The sequence below is a fragment of the Psammomys obesus genome, unplaced genomic scaffold, assembly GCF_907164565.1.
Source record: "Psammomys obesus unplaced genomic scaffold, mPsaObe1.curated_primary_1811, whole genome shotgun sequence".
In the NCBI taxonomy this organism is placed as follows: Eukaryota; Metazoa; Chordata; class Mammalia; order Rodentia; family Muridae; genus Psammomys; species Psammomys obesus.
The window spans coordinates 15,015,921-15,029,515 of record NW_026593286.1 but is presented as its reverse complement, the minus strand read 5'-3'; positions in this window follow the sequence as shown (position 1 = coordinate 15,029,515).

Genomic DNA, 13,595 nt, shown 5'->3' with positions numbered 1-13,595 from the left:
TAAACTGCACTTATCAGTTACTACATAAAAAGAAATTGCAATATCCAGTTTATCTCAGTGACAAATGAACTGTTTTATAGTCTCTGCCTTGGAACTATTCACAAGAAGATCATTGAAAAACTACCAGAATTAAACCTTTCCCCACTATTGTGGCTTTCTCTGACATTTATAGCTCCCTAAGAATGTGAATGATTTCTTCAGTATATGTGATATATATATTATATATTAAACATATATATATATATTATATTAAACATATATACATATACTTTCCCTTATGTTAAGCACCATAAAAGATTATTCCAATACTGCTGTTACACTGTTTGTCTGCTAAGAACTTAAATTGCATTAGGAATTTTAATTTTCGATTGTATTTTCTCCCCTGTGCCTTTCAAACACCAGGAGGGGAAGGAGCAACTTAGGAGCCATTAGTCAACAGGCATCACTATGTGCTCCATTAGCTCATGTTCTCTGGTGGCTCTCCCACCTTTGCATCTTATAAAGGAGTCAGGATACTTTCGTGTTTATAATATGTTCTATTTTTAGGCTCGTAGCTAGATTAGATGTTTAGAATTTGGGGCCTGGATAGGTTGCTCAGTGGTTAAGAGCACTGGGTGTTTTTCAAGTGGGTCCAGGTTCAATTCCCAGCACCGACAGGACAGGGCAGCTTACAATTGTTTATAACTCCAGCCCCCTTTCACCCTCTGTAGGCACAAGGCATAAAAGTGGTGCACAGATATACATGCAGTCAAAACACCCATACACATAAAATAAAAAGTTTTCTCATAAATTCTATCCATCTTGCTGTCCAAAATCTTTATATGCTCCAGAGTATAGCTAACTCCTCCTCGGAGAATTAAGCTTGTGGATTCTTATGTGTTCTGAGGTTTGAAAAGTTCAAGTACATTTGAGCCTATGGTTTTGTTTTTGAACATTGTTTGAAATGTCAAAAAACTCTGTTCTTGAGTCAAATGATGAAAAATGGAATGGGTTATCACCTTAAGTGAGCTCTTGTAGGCATTCATGCAAAATTTCAATGAAACCCGACTCGAGATGCAAAGGAATATAAATTATGTTAGCATAATTTTCAAATGTTTAAATAGGCCTTTTATTCTGGAGTAGTTTTACGTTTCCAGAAAAGTCACAAATGTGATGTGGAGGGGCCTGCTTATTAACACTGCATGCGAGTGTACAGGCTGCGTCAGTATTTGTATATTGTTATTAACTGGGGGCGTGCTTCTTTTATTCTGCTTTCGATTTTTCTGAAGTCCTTTTTGCGTGACATTTAATGACTGTGTTTCCCTAGGCTCTTCTTAGCATTGACAGGTTTTCAGGCTGAGCCTGCTGTGGATGATGGTGACATTTCTGAGGGGAACTTGTCGGGTTGTCTATGGATTATCAGGTGAGTTTCTCATGCTTAGGCTATGATCATGTTTTTATTTGTTTTTGGCTTGCGGTTTTATGGCCCACCCACAGCACATCCTATCAATTCAATCTTATTGCTGGTCCTAACTACCCAGCTGAGGTAGTGCCCGCCATGTTTCTCCACTTCAAGGACCCCGGCTCTCCACACAGTGCACTCTTTGGAAAGACACTGTACACTCTGCACGTGGGGCATGAACTGAAGTTCCCTCTTCTCGGGGACACAGTAGCTATGTCAATTATCAGAAAATATGCATGGGATATCATTCTATTTCTCCCATTTGTTTGCCCAATCATTTATTTCTTTCAGTATAGACTTATGAATATTCATTTACACTTGGGCTGTATTAATCCTGTTGCTTAAATAGCTCCAGTTTTGTTACAGAGAGAGCTCTCAGTTGGCTCCTGCCCACCCTCCTGCCTGGGATCCCTTTTATTATAGGTGTTATTGCATTAGTTTCAGTTTCAATTCTTCAGTTGAAATATGATTTTTAAAAGAGAAATGTTAGAATAGTGTGTGTGTGTTTGTGTATGTGTAGTGCTTACATACATATAATGTATACTTGTATTATGGAACCCCAATTAGATGTCCCATGCAGTATAAAAAAGCTGGACAAAATTTCTAGACAGGAAAGGTTTCTAAAAATACTGGCTTTGCAGTCATGATGAGATCTGATAAGCTAGGAAGAGGAGGTGGACCTCCCCTATGGGTGAACTTGGAGAGGGGATGAGACCTCATAGGCTAGGGTCAGATGAGGGGAGGAGGACCTCCCCTATCAGTGGACTAGGGGAGGGGCATGGGAGGAGATGAGGGAAGGAGGGTGGATTGGGAGGAAATGAGGAAGAGGGTTACTGTTGGGAAGCAAGGTGAATAAAATGTAATTAATGTAAAAAATAAAAATTTAATTAAAAAGAGAATTCACAAATGAAGAACCTGAAAAAATATATTGGCTTTCATGTTCATTTCTGTATAAAAGGTTAAAGATCAACAGAGTAGAAACAACCAACTCCCTAATAAGGGTAAGGCAGAAATCTGAAGCTTTTCAATCTTTTTGTATTTCTTTTTTGGAGGCAATGTCACTAATGCCAGTCCCTGAGCATTCAAGACACTTTTTTTGTTTGATTTTCTATTTTTATTTTGTAATAGAGCTTCCTGTGGGCTGGTCTGGCTTTGATCTTGCCCCTTACTCAAGGATGACTCTGAGCTCCTGCTCTGAATACCTCTACCTCCTAAGTGCTGGAATGTAGCTATACATCTCCAAGGTGAGCTCCTGGGAATGGTTTGACTTTCCCCCCTGATTTGATCTTTCCTGTGATTCCTATCAACATTGCTTGGCTTTCTCCCTAACCTTTTTGTTTTATGTCCTTTTATGCTATTTGTTCATCTTCAAATGGTAATTTATTGATACCAACATGGCCTTGTTTAAGATATTCTTCTTTGTTGTATGAGATAGCCATTTCTCTGAAAGTATTTCTGGACATACAATGTTTTTGATTTCATGCATCCTTAAAACTTATAACTTAGGCAGTCAAGTATCATCTTAGTATCATCTCTGTATACTCAGTGGTCCTGAGTATACAGAGATGATGCTGCAGAACCTCTTGCAAATTGAGAATCAGGAACACAGTGAATAATGAGATCTGGAATTGGTCCAGGTTCTCTGACCATCACCCTGCCGGTTCTTCCCATCTTAGTCTATGCATGACAGCTATTGACATCTTTTTTTTTCAGTATTTTTTTAATTAATACAATTTATTCACTTTGTATCCCAGCTATAGCTCCCTCCCTCATCCCTTCCTAGTCCTGCCCTCCTTCCCTCTTCTCCTCCCATGCCCCTCCCCTAGTCCACTGATAGGGGAGGTCCTCCTCCCCTCATCTGACCCTAGCCTATGAGGTCTCATCAGAAGTGACTGCATTGTCTTCCTCTGTGGCCTGGTACAGCTGCTCGCCCCTCAGGGGGAGGTGATCAAAAAGCCAGCCACTGAGTTCATGTCAGAGACAACCCCTGCTCCCCTTACTAGGGAACCCACTTAGACACTGAGCTGCCATGGGCTTCATCTGGGCAGGGGTTCTAGGTTATATCCATGAATGGTCCTTGGTTGGAGTATCAGTCTCAGAAAAGACCCCTGGACCCACATTTTTTTGGTTCTGTTGGTCTCTTTGTAGGGCTCCTGCTCCCTCCAGATCTTTCTATCTTCGCCTTCTTTCACAAGATTCCCTGCACTCTGCCCAAAGTTTGGCTATGAGTCTTGGCATCTACTTTCATACCCTGTGGGATAGTCTTTCAGAGGCCCTCTATGGTAGGCTCCTGTCCTGTTACCTGTTTCCTCCATCTTCCAAGATCTATTCCATTTGCTCTCTGAGTGAGGATTGAACAACTTCCCTAGGGTATTCCTAGGGAATTCCTAAGGTATTCTTGTTTAGCCTTTTTAGGAGTATAGATTTCAGTGTTTATCGTATGACATCTTTCCCTCAAGGAGATTGCAGGGGATTCTATACTGGAGGGTTTATGTGCACACTGTTAGGGGAATATTAAGGGCATCATTTCGTGCTGTATCTTGAAATCCAATTAGAATCTGAGCCACCTGTGGACATCAGATGCTGAAGGACAGCCAGGAGCCTGCATGGTGAGATCAAGAAGCAGGTCTTCACAGGTTGGGGCATTGACACTTCAATAGCAAGCAACATTCTTCCTTCTCCCCCTTCCTCCTTATCATACTCCACTCCCCCCTGCTCTTTCACTCCCCCCACACAGACTTTTGCATTGTATTCATAATCCTGGGGTTGCATTACCTTCTTCTAGGACACCATCACCAGTTGCTTAAGAAGGGAAACCCCAGTCAGTGATCTAGAGCATCTTGCACTGTGGAAGACATCTCTCCTCTTTCCTGAGCAGACTAAAACACTAATTTCTCACTTGAAAAGAAGAGCGACAAAGACTACCTAAATCAGTGACTAGCTACATTTCTCCATCAGTTAGTCTAAGTTTAAGGAAGTAGAGAGAAATGACTTTTTTGGTTTTGTTTTTTGTTTGTTTGTTTAATCAAATCATTTTATTTTATTTTATTTGTTAGATTATAATTTAGTCAGGACATTTCTCCCTTATCTTTCTTTTTTTTTCTCCTTGGCATTTTAGTGTTTTTTTTTATTAATTACACTTTCTTCACTTTGTATCCCCCATAAGCCCCTCCCTCCCCCCTCCCGAACTCACCACTCTCCCCCTGCTTCACGCATGCCCCTGATTTTTTTTAATTAAGTATTTTTCAAGCGTTTTGAGAAATTGGAAAAGAATACAAAATACGTCTCAAGTATGAAATTAACAGTCTTCCACTGGGCAAGCAAGGTTAGCACACCAAAAGGCTTCGTTTATGACACACTATAAAATTAATGGCTAATTTGTGTGTTACTTCCATCCTGCCTACCCTCACATTTAATTAATTCTCATTATCTTTCTGCATACACTTTTTGACTCGTAATAACAAAACCATAGCAAGTTAAAAGTAAAACAAATTACTTTCTTTGCTTGAAAACCAAAATGGCTTTCAAGTCATTTGTAGTTTTCCATAGAAAGCCCATTTCAGATATGGGCTTTCCATAGTATGGGGGTTTCTCAGCATGTTTTCCAAGCGTCCATCACATCCTAATATTTCCAACCGAAGGGAAAGTTTTAGCAGCTGAGACAACACAGCCATTTGGCATTAATAACCATAATAACAGACATGACTGGCATGCTCTCCGGGTCTGATAAGACCTACGTAATTCCCCTGTGTCAGTAAGCTAAGTAAGTTGTACAGACCCATGAGTGTTGCCGCCGCTGCTCCTGCTGCTCCACCGAGTCTCTCCACAAAGTGTCACGCCCAAGGCTGCTCTACACCCTTGCTCTGCCATCCCAGGTTGGCTTCTTTCCCCTTCGCTTGTATTTTCATGTCTTACGGGTATGTTTTCTGTGCTAGCCACTAGCCAATTCTCCATCGAAGAGGAAACCCAAAACTCTCCACCTCCCTGTCATCTGTTCCTATCTGTAAAGATTTCTGCTGTCAGACCAGGTCAGGCCTGCTTTCCTGGTGTATTTATTCAGTGGACACTATGGCTCCCCATGGGAGACTCCCTTCAAATCTCTATTTTCATGGTCCAGATTTGGAGCTCAGCTTGTCTTGGCTTCCTTATGCATAGCCAAACCTTCAGACCTCTCAAGGACACGCATGCCCAGATGCTGCTACATAGGGTCTTAACCCTGTGAGGCTGACTGCTGGACCCTCAAATGAGGAAGCTAACTTGTTTGGAGGGTGAATGTTTCTCTAACATTTTTCATATCTGTTGTGATATTTTCTGTAAAGGGGTATAATAAATCTCAGTATTGGAAAACACAGGAAACAGAAATACATACAAAGAACTTGCAAATGAACAATGAGACCAATTGTACTTCTGTCATAAAAGTTGCTTTCTGCTCATTTTCTTGATCAAATGTGTAAAGGCAACATTCGCTTTTTATATTTTAAATTTATATATATGTATATATAATTGTATTTTGTCTTTTCTTAGTGCAATATTTCATCATAAACCATTGTTAGGATGACTTCAAATATTTAATAATTCTTTTTATAACTTATTTAAAACACCCACATGTATCCTTTGCTACTGTTTGTGAACATTTTTAAATATGTAAAATTATGATAAATGTCCATACTATATATATATATATACATGTAAGAAAGTAGAATTATTTTTTTAGAATATTATATTGAATAGACTTAAGATTCTGGACAAACATTGTAAACTGTCTTAAGGAAGACAGTACCTACCCGCATACTTATCTGCATCACATAAAAATGCTAATGCCCATGTTTTTATTAATATTTAATTGAACATTTATCAATATATTTTATTGAATGTTAAATATTAATATATTTCTTAATATATATTATTCATGTAGAAATATATTATATATTATATGTAAATATATGTAATATATGATGTATATTCAGCTAAATATTAATAATTAATTAAATATTTTCTAATTTGATTGGGAAAAATTAGCTGACATTTAAATGGAAATTTCAATGGCACATTGAAAGCTACTCATGTATTTGTTAGTTTATAACATATTTACCCCTGTGAATTATCCACTTAGAGTTTAAAGAAAGAGTATTTTTCTACTGTAATCTTGTCCATAAGCTCTTTGTATGGTAAAAATACAAATATTTACTAATTATTTTTTTAATTTATTTTTTCTCTTTTTAACTTATTTTAATTTATATTAATTACACTTTATTCACTTTGTATCCCCCATAAATCCCTCCCTCCTCCCCTCCTAATCCTTCCCCCTTCTCCACACATGCCTCACTAATTAAATTTTTAAAATGGCCATCCTGCCAATTGCAATCTACAGAATCAATGCAGTGCCCATCAAAATACTAAGACAATTCTTAACAGAACTAGAAAGAACAATTCTCAATTTCATATGGAAAAACAAAAAACCCAGAATTGCTAAAATAATCCTGTACAACGTTTTTGGAGTCTTTAGTTATCTTTTAAAACTTCAGTTGTTCTTTTGATTTATGGTAGTTTTATTATTTTGTGCTCCTCAGATAAATATTCTCTAGACAGAATAACTATATAATCAAGATGTTTATGGATTAATTATTTACATGTAGATTGATTTCCTTTACCATATGATATTAGACAGACTTTTGTACATGACTTAATTTTCTATAGTGTTTATTATGTAGCACATTTTCACCAATGTTTGATATTTTTATTACATATATTCTAAAATTTTAAAAGTATTTTATTTGACATATAATATAGGATAATCATACTAAAATCTCTTCACCTAAGGAAGCTAATCATTAAGGAGGACCCTGCGTAAGATGCTCAAACTTCATTCAGAAAGGCAAAGGAGACAGACATCGGAAGAGGGAGAAAACAGGGAACAGGACAGGAGCCTATCACAGAGGGCCTCTGAAAGATTCTACTCAGCAGGGTAACAAAACATATGCTGAGATTCATAGCCAAACTTTGAGCAGAGTGCAGGGAATCTTATGAAAGAAGGGGGAGATAGAAAGACCTGGAGGGAACAGGAGCTCCACAAGGGGAGCAACAGAACCAAAAAATCTGGGCACAGAGTTCTTTTCTGACACTGATACTCCACACAAGGACCATGCATGGAGATAACTTAGAACTCCTGCACAGAAGTAGCCCATGGCATCTCAGTGTCCAAGAGGGTTCCCCAATAACAGGAACAGGGACCATCTCTGATATGAACTCATGGGCTGGCTCTTTGATCACCTCCACCTGAGGGGGGAGCAGCCTTACCAGCCCACAGAGAAAGACAGTGAAGCCAGTCCTGATGAGACCTGATAGACTAGGGTCAGATGGAAGAGGAGGAGGACCTCCTCTATCATTGGATGTGGGGAGGGGCATAGGAGAAGAAGAGGGAGGGAGCCTGAGATTGGGAGGGGATGGGTGAGGGGCTACAGCTGGGATACAAAGTGAATAAACTGATTAATAAAAATAAAATTAAAAATAAAATGAAATAAAATAAAATTAAAATTAAAAAAAGTATTTTAATAAAATTTTAGGTGTTCATTTGTATGCTATATCTATTTTTATATACTAATAATGTACATGTCAAAACTTGTATGTACACTTATATTTACAAGAGCTATAAATATTGCTGTGTACATGAAATGTATTTATGAGATAGCTGATAGATAAATATAAGATAATTATATATTTACTTTTGTGTGTGAATGTGTGTGTCTATGTTTTCCATTTAATTTCACTGATCTAATAATCTTCCATAGTAACAGATTGCTTTAATCATTGCATTTTAGAAACAGCTGGTAAAAACCCTCTGCTTTTTTCTCTCATTCTAAAGCAATAGCCTATCTTTTTTATATAGTATAAACATCCATGAATGAAACTTAATTTTTTTCTGCAATCTGAATAGATGTATCCCATTATTAAAATCCTGTCTCTGAGGTGATGGCATTAGGAGGTGGGGTCTTTGATAAGTGAGGGTTGAGCCTTTGTGAATGTGGCTAGAGTCTTTATGAAGGAGGTTTGAGGGAGCTCAGCCACTCTCAGTATATGAGAACATAGCAATGAGGGACCACCTTTGAAACAGGAGGGGACCCTAAGCAGTCACAGAAGCTACTAGCATCTTCGTCTTGAAATTCCTGCAAATGCCAAGATTTCCTTGTCTTTAATAGCTGAATAGTATTCCATTGTGTAAATGTACCACAATTTCTGTATCTATTCTTCAGTTGTGGGACATCTAGGTTGTTTCCAGATTCTCGTTATTATGAATAAAGCTGCTATGAACCTGGCTGAGCAAATGTCCTTGTGGTATATCGAAGCATATTTTGGGTATATGTCTAGGAGTGGTAAAACTGGGTCTTGAGGTAGCACTATTTCCAGTTGTCTGAGAAAGCACCAGATTGATTTCCAAAGTGGTTGTACAAGTTTGCACCCCAACCAGCAATGCAGAAGTGTTCCCTTTCTCCACATCCACAACAGCATGTGCTGTCACTTAACTTTTGATCTTAGCCAGGCTGATGCCTGTAAGATGGAATCTCCGAGTCTTGATTTGCATTTCTTTGATGACTAAAGGTGTTGAGCATTTCTTTATATGTTTCTCCACTATTCGATATTCCTCAGTTGAGAATTCTCTGTTTAGTTCTGTACCCCATTTTAATTGGATTATTTGGTTTGTTGGAGTTTAATTTTTTTGTTCCTTATATATTTTGGATATTAGCCTTCTGTCAAATGTAGGGTTGGTGAGTTACATAACCCTGAAACAGAAAGACATGCATGGGATATACTCACTTATAAGTGGCTTAAGCTGTATAATACAGGATAACCATATTACAATCCACAGACCTAAAGAAGCTAAATAACAAGGAGGACCCTAAGGACAATGCTTAATTCTCATTCAAAAGGGCAAATAGAATAGACGCTGGAAGCCGTTGAAGAGAGGGAAAAGGATGGGAGCCTGCAATAAATGTCCTCTGAAAGATTCTACCCAGCAGTGAATCAGAGAAGATGTGAAGACTAACAATCAAGCTTTGGGCAGAGCACAGAGAGTCATAGGAAAGAGTGGAGGAATAGGAAAACCCAAAGTGGCTCTACAAGAAAATCAACAGAGCCAACAAATCTGGGCCCATGGGGGCCTGAAGAGACTGATATACCCACCAAGGACCACTCATGGAGAGGAGCTAGATCCTATGCTCAAATGAAGCTGATAGGCATCTCAGCCTCCATATGGATTCCAAAGTTAGGGGAGCAGATGCTGTCTCAGACATGGACTCTGTTGCCCACTCTTCAATCACTTTATCCTGGTGGGAGGGCATTGCCAGGCCACAGAGGAAGAGAATGCATGCAGTCCTAAAAATGAGACTTGATAGACTGGAGTCAGATGGTAGGGGAGGAGGGTTCCCCCTTTCTGAGAAATAGGGGAGGAGAATGGGGGGGACAGTGAGAGAGGGTGGTTCTGGGAGCTGACATGGAAGAGTGCTACAATGGGAATGTAAAATAAATAAATTATAAAAAAGAAAAGAAGAGAAAAAGAATTCCTGGAGTCTGGCAGTTTAAGGAAAAATAATCAGGGGTTTCTAAATCACATGGTTTATGGCATCTCATAGTAGTCAGGATATACTTAGTTTATTTCTCCTCTGTACCTTCTCTCCTATGGTCGAAACCTTTGAAATTGGTTAGAAATTTCATTTATTCCATACATTAAAAAATTAGAATTTTTATGATAGACACATTTGTTTGGGAATGTATGTTCATTCTTTGTTCTTCATAGCTTGTCAAACATTTTTATCTAGGTTTTCTATTTTTTTGTATAGATCTAGTCTATCTTGTGCTGTTGTCATTAATCTTATCTTCTAATTGGATGTCTAAATCACACAACGACTAATTATCTTGTAGACATTCTGATGTCTGTACTTTACTAACTTAGAATTTCTTTGTAGTTATTTTTATATACAAAATTATAAATCTATAGAAAATGTTATATAATAAGCATAGTCAATATCTTTCATGAAAACTTGTATACATCTGTATTTGCTTTCAATTTATTGATTCATTATTTATCCATTTCAAATGTGCTATGCACACATTATTTATGATATACTGGAATATATTTAAAACCGTAGTACTCTGGAATCAGCAACCATGACTTTGAAAATAGCTAAACATAATCATTGGAGCATATTATGAAAGATATTCCTGTTGTTAATGAAGAAATTGCTATGATGACTGCCTTTATTTCTTTCCTTGTTGTCTTGATGAAATACTCTGACACAAGCAACTTGTGGGAGGAAGGGTTTATTCTGGTTTACAGTTCAAGAGTATAGTCCATCATGGTAGGGAAATCAAGAGTGCAGAATGTGAAGCCACTGTTCACATCACATCCACAGTCAGAAAGAAAAGCCCATGAATTTCAGGGTAGCTCCCTCTCTCTGTTTATACAGTCCAGTATCCCGGCGCTAACCACAGAGGGCATACCTTCCAACCTCAATTAAGGCAATCAAGATAACCCCAACAGGCAGGCCCAGAAACCTGTCTCCCGGGTGATTCTAAAGTCTGTTAAATGAACAACACTTACAATCACAAAGTGACCAAGAATGTACATGAAAGTGTGCATTCTACACTAACATTCTGGTTCTGTTGTGTATATATTCTTTAACATATGCATTGAATGCATTTTAATTGTGTATAATATACAAGCTTTTAACATTTGAAGAAACCTAAAAAAATGTAGAAATTCAGTTTTTCTTACCAACACCAAATTTCCTAGTTACCCTGGATAATACTGTTGTCCTTATATGAACTGTAGTTTCTCCTAATTTTTTTTTTCAAACTTGGCTCAAGTGCACGTATTCTATCAGCCTTTGTAACTACAAACGGGACATCTTTCATAAACACTTTTCACTGCCAGGACTGTGGGAAGTGTAAATGTCCCACCTGGCATCTGGTTTGCAATTAATTGCTGATAAAACGTGGCACCAGCTTCATTATTATTGTTCCAATAGTTATTTCCTCAGCCAAGCAATGCTTCTTTCCTCACCAGTGTGAGAGCAGTTCCGCATGAATGCTCTGCCTTTAGGAGATGTGAAAGGACCCACTGTATAACCTCCCTCTCTGTCTGTCAGGACCGGAAGCAGAATACTGGCATGTGCTGCGTCACCTGTAAGCTATGAATCAGGGTTCGAGGTACCAGAATGTAGGAAGAATTCTGGAGGTGCTGCAAGGTAGCTTAAGTCATTATAAAGATGCATTCAAATTCTGTGATCAGTATTGTATTCTTATCAAAAAGATTAAATGTGAACTAGTATGCTAGTTTTCTTCATGGTATGGTTCAATTTAATAAACACAAAGAATGTTTCCTATTTACGTTTGAGGTCATATTTAACTTTGAAGGGCTTGAAACAGGTGAAGACAGAAATACCAAACCAGACATTTACTGGGTGGGCTGGGCTACAGAGATAATTTTGTGTCATGTGATTTACAGGTAGGAATCAACAATAACAAACAATAACAAAAGGCAGGCGTTGAACTGAGAACACCCTATAGGAAGGATTTGGTGAGTCCAGGACAGCATCCTCAAGTTACATGGTACTAAGTAAATAAAAAGCACTTGCATTTATACAAACCCACTTGCCAGTCACTTGGTGCAAAGTTTATTTCCTTGGCAATACACCAAGTATCCTAACTTTGTTTCTCTTGGTTTAAGATCAATTTAGAGTTTGTATTAAATATGTGCTAAACCTAAATATTAGGTTTAATACTACATTCAAGATGGTTTAATACTACGTTTAAAACAATTCAAACTACAAATGTAAGGACCGTAATTTTGTTATTTCACGTGTCCATTTATTTTGGTTGGTGAAGGGTCTAATTTTGTTTCTTAATCTGCTACTTTGGGGAGCAGGGTGGAGGGCTTACTTGGCACGGGGCTGGCTGTCTTCGCATGAAGACCTTAATCCGATATTCAGAAGCCATGTCAAGAGCTGGGTGTGGTTCTCTCTAGGGTTGTGACTCCTGGTACATCCACAATGCTCCAGGGAAGACCACATATGCAAGAGAAGTAACTGGGTGTCCAAGCCAGTGGCAGCTTGTTGTTCAAGCACAAATTGTACACCAATGGTTTAAAAATAAGGGCAGGGGAGACCATGAAGTTGGGTGGGTAAAAGGCAGAGTAGTTCTGAGAGAAGATGAGGGAGAGGTTAAGAATATCTGAAACATTGAAGTTTTAAATTATCAATAAAAATAATAGTTTTTAAAGACATGTGTTCAGTGGAACATGCTTATAATTCTAGCACTGGAGAAATACAGGCAAGGACTACTGGAGATTGATGACCAGTCTGATAAAATTGGTGAGTCCTAGCTTCAGTGAGCGAGCCTGTCTCCAAAAGCAAGGTAGGCGGCTCCTGCGGTTGACCTCTGGCCTCCACATGTGTTGGCACACATATATGTATGTACGTTGACACACACACACACACGCACAGAGGAGAGAGCATGTGTGCTAAGTCAGTAATTGTATACCGGTCACATGTTCTCCATCTTCACCCCATGTACGAACATGCCATTTCTGTGGACATTTTATTCTATTAAGTAACTGCACACTAACTCAACAGGCGACCCTTACGGGGTTTGCCTTAAGTTATGAATGGAAAGGCTGTATCAAAACTAAGGGAAGAACTTGTAAATGTTGCTCTGCAATCTGTCACACCTCCACATTTTCACAGGTTTCTATTTTGTGTTAGGAAAGCAGTTATACCACACTGTGAAACTTGACATTCAGGTTATGGGCTGTAACTATTTCAGAGACAAAAGTTTGAAGTCATCTGTGAAACCGTATGAAGCTTTACTCTTTAGTGAAATGCCATTGCTAATTTTAGAATGATGTGTTTCTTTTCAGCACCAGAGCATTGAAGATTACGTACTCTTATCTGGGCTGATTCTGGGAAAAATTTATCTAGTCTCTCACAAGTTCATAATGAGGGAAAGTGTTTTAAAAGTCGTCAGGAAGACAATGCTGCAGAGTATGAATGACCACATAAGTTAGGGTTTTGTAATATTTATCTTCAAAGAGAATTTAACTGAACTTTAACAGAGGAATAAGTTTGGGGGAATGCTGCAGCAGTGGAACCCTGGGACACCT